Raw genomic sequence first — 4597 nt, forward strand, 5'->3', positions numbered from 1 at the left:
AAATAAATTTAGACAAAACACACAACCACTCGTCTACTATAACGTCAATATTAAAAGGTTGGTGGAAGTTAAACATCAGTCGTACCCGAGTTATGGTATAACCTTGTATTTCTATTATCCTTGGCATTTCCTACTATAAGCTCCAACTACTTTTTCAAATTAAAGGCAAAATTTGCATCTGATTGGTCATTGCCTCACATCAGGCTGTCAATCATTACTGCATTTGTATATTATTTAAATAAGTTATATATAAGGGTGATAATTTTGGTAAGAATAGAAAAGCGTGCGAGGAGAAAAGAAGAATTACTTATGGCATCATTGATTAAATAATATACATCTTCTTCTATCAATCATGAACGTTATCATTCCCGCCTTTATTATTCAATATTAATATAATAATATTAGATGGGGATAGTCGATAGAAAACTGCATAAAATGTCTAAAATAACGTCGCCTTCTGTCTGGATTTATGAAAATGGAGGCCCAGGAATTTGGAAAATACTTACCGGATGAGAAACAGATGGTTTGTCGGATTTGTCGATATAAATGTGCCTTTAGTCCCCTGTCTAGAATTACACGCCAGTCATTATCCTCATCTCATAATAAGAGTATCGATATTCATCTATAAAATCAATTTAACGATGAATACATCAAGTCAGACTTTAACTCTGATCTCACAACGATGCTTATTGCATGTAATATAACCTTATCCATTGCTAATCATCTACGTTCAAAAAATTTATGGAGAAATACAAGGGTAAACCTTTCCCTTCCCGAGGAACCATCAATAAATTAATGGAGGATGTTGGTACTGATGTCATATATAGAAATACATATAAAAATGTTTTGAGTCATCCACACCAAATGATGATCAAGTTATCAGTAAAAAGTATTTACGAATATCGAGATGGAACTCTGAATTTTGTACTATCTCACAGTAAGTATTCAATTTTTTTTTAAATCTAACCATAAAATATGATTCTATTTTAGCTAAACATATCAAGAATTATGATACACAACTCAGTAAAGGGCAAAAACAACTGCTTAAATGGTCACAACAACGGGGGTAGTAACTTTGGATGGTTCGCAACTAGTTTGTCTGAGACTAGTTTCTTCACTTAAAGACTTGGGTATGATCATTAGGTTTTTCAATATTACATAGTCAATAAATATTACTTTTTTATCACTTAAGGCTTAGCTATGGTTGATGGGCTCCAAGAAGTGGTGTTCAGAAAACTCATAAAAGGCAAAAACAACTGTTTAAATGGTCACAACAACGAGGGTAGTTACATTGGGTGTTGCATTATAATTAACAATTGTGTATATCTTTCATGATAATAGTATGTTGTTATATTAGCATACCTAAATAACGGGGGAAAATCTTTTTTGATGCTCTTAATAGGGAGTAATATCGCCGGACATTACTACATAATTAGCTTTTGCTCTAAATCTTTACGATTAATTTATTTCTAACATTTTTTTATTAATATATTTATTGTCTAATTTTATGATTTTGACATTTACTTTATTATTAATAATTAGTTAGATCTCATCGGTAGAGATATATCTATCCTGTGCACAATTGTATATAGCAACTTCCACATGAAGAAGAGGGGTGATTATCTTTTTGATTAAACTCCACGTCTCGCTTGTGTATTGCAACCTAAAGTTATGACATATTTAACTGAATTCCGATGTTAGAACAAGAAAAAATTATCTGGATCAATCTATTATTTCAATATTCTGTATTTATAATTTATTATTATTAATAGTTATATGATTTTAATTGTTGAATGGTTTATTTTTTAGTATGTAGATTATATTTAATTAAAGCCTTCTTTTTTAAACTTTGAGCTTCAAATATATTTCAAATACTCTACTTTGTCGTTTCATTAGCTATTATTCTGAGAATAAGGTTCATAATGAATTACAATTTCATGGAGTGTGACGTTTTCAAATCTACTGTAACGGATAAAAAAACGTCCAAGTCAATTATACGTAGTATATCTTCATTAAACATTTTTGCTAATAAATACATTCGTTATAACCTCAAAAATCATAATAAGGCAGGCAGATGATAATCACATCAGTATTTTAAACAATGATACCATATGTCTTTCCCCCCTCCTCCTTGCACGCGTTTTTCTCTACAATATTATCAACTATAGTTATATATAGTCCCACGTTAAACATGTCTACTTGTGTAGCATATAATTGTACCTCCAGGAGAGCAACTTTTGCAAAATTTAGGTTTTAAGAAAAATAATTAGGCATTTCAATCTATTAATGATCATGTCTTTTTATTCATCTCCTAAGTCAAACCATATATTCACCCTAATTAAATCCATTTCAAACTGTTATGCAGGCATAAAATCATAATATTAGGGGAAAATGAGAAGATTCTAGAGACTAAAATTCGGGGAATAATATCTTATTCAATATAAGAATCAATAATTATTTATTCTTTAATTAAATTGTAGTAAGAATAATCTCCCATGTTCATCATTAATAATTGGAAAAGGGTTTTATAAAATTATATCTAAAAATTGGAATAAAATATTAAAATACTTGATTAATATGTTCCATAATACTTTGCTAACCTATTGACATCTCCAAATTAATATAGTTATGGTAAGAAAATATGATTATTACAATAAACATAAAAAAGAATTAATATTTAAAGCGCCCTCTATCTTTAACATACCTAACTATTAAAATTCGATTCGAATGTTTTGGTCAACCATTTCTCTTCTTTTTTTTTTTTTTTTGACGGTGTGAACTACTTCCTCATAGCATCACTCTATGTATTTATCTTACTGTAACACCAATAATTATATATGTATATAAAAGGAGTATCTCGCATTGCTCGGAGTTATTAGGAGTCAATGCACTTCGTAATTAAGTTTCTATAAGTTGTGATTCAGCACTTTTTTTTTTAAATAAATGCTCATGTATTCTCTTTGGAAGTTCAAGTATTGGCTTCAATTCTTCAACTCTTTTTTATCGTATGGCAACATAATAATTATCTTTAGTTAATTGGATAAGTATTCTCTGAGATATTTGATTTTTTTTTTATAGCTGTCAATTTGTCTACTTTTTCTACACTTATTAGTGTTCTGAAGACTAATAAGTTGAACTCAAATTATGTCACTTTTTTTAACTATGAAGATATTCTTAATAGCAAAGGAAGGGGGTTTTCCTTTCTCTTTTTGAAGGAAAGGTTGAAACATGCAATGAAGATTGCGATATCTGTAGACCCAGTTATAAAGAGTCCTTTATTATAAATAAGTATATATATATATGTTCATAAGATAGTTCCAAAAAATCCCAAGGCAATAGGTGGTACGGTACGGGGTGGTACTGCGAATCGGTTTGGTGCGTTTTTACCCTCGGTGCGGTACGTATATCTATAATCACAAATAAATATTTTGATAAATATATATATTTTTTTCTATTAATAGATTTAGATAGTGGGGTAAGATTTTAATCCATTAGCATCCTTTTATTTAAAAAATAATTTATGTATCAGTTTATACATAAAAAAGAGATAATGACCAACAAAATGATAAAATACATCCATTTGACTAAATGTGGAATGGTATGGTGGAGGGATAATTTAAGTAAATTTACCAATGTTTCAAAGTTAGCTTCTTCGCTACCACAGGTAGATCTGTATCAAGCAAAATATTTTTTTCGAAATCTGGCGATATTGTTACAGCTAATTGACCTTGTTTATTACCAGATAATGTAGACCAGTTTTTTTTGTCATAATATATATTAATTCATGAAAAATAGCATTTCATAACTCGTTTATATTTTATTTCAGTCTTTGTTTTTTAGAGAAGTTGAGTATATTTAGGAATAATTTATTTGTTCAGAAAATAAATTACAAAGGAATAAAATATCGACTTTTTTTTTTTTTTTTGAGAAACTACATTAATTCTACTTTTATAAACATTTTACTTTTGTTTCATTCCGTACTTCGTGCCATGAAAGGTATACCGGGCTTGTACCATCCCAGCCCCACAGGACAACACTTAAAATGTATTTCATTCTATGTAATTGATGTGTAACTCCATCTATGGAATAAATCCATACTCGTACATGCCCTAAAACCTGAAGATAAGAAAGGGACTGAATGGTGCAAGTGACTTCTTAGACCAAGTTTTGTATTCAGGAAACATTCCAAAGTAAAAAATAGTTCATAAAGAATCAAATAAAGGAACAAATCTACGTCTGGACAGTAATAAGGTAACATTTATTCTGAAAATAGAGAAGAAGGGAAAGACAGAAAATCAAATTCAGTCACTCCTCCTCTACTCCGCAATTTATTTTTTTCCTATAAATCTTTATTTATTCAAATTTTAATGAAATTTTCTTTTTGTTTTTTTCTACATATTTTAACAAGTATTTATATTCCTGATGATTTTTTTAAAATGTTACATTAATCAAGAAGTAATTTGTACTACAGGGTCCATCCAACCGGTTATGTTATGGGGGTATGCCCCCTCACTTCTTTGCAATGTATATAGTCACAACAATCATTCTTGGAAATAGATATAAGTAGTATAGTATCGGTCCTTATTCAGTAATGAAG

At 29.4% G+C, this 4597-nt stretch overlaps 1 long non-coding RNA gene across 1 annotated transcript; it reads left to right on the forward strand.

The window, feature by feature from the left end:
* Nucleotides 1–442: 442 nt before the first annotated feature.
* Nucleotides 443–1508, forward strand: LOC139905069 (uncharacterized). The gene is made up of 2 exons (XR_011779541.1): nucleotides 443–937; nucleotides 991–1508. It is a non-coding gene; the product is annotated as an uncharacterized lncRNA (long non-coding RNA).
* The last annotated feature ends 3089 nt before the right edge of the window (nucleotides 1509–4597 follow it).

Source organism: Lepeophtheirus salmonis, chromosome 4 (genome assembly GCF_016086655.4).
Source record: "Lepeophtheirus salmonis chromosome 4, UVic_Lsal_1.4, whole genome shotgun sequence".
In the NCBI taxonomy this organism is placed as follows: Eukaryota; Metazoa; Arthropoda; class Copepoda; order Siphonostomatoida; family Caligidae; genus Lepeophtheirus; species Lepeophtheirus salmonis.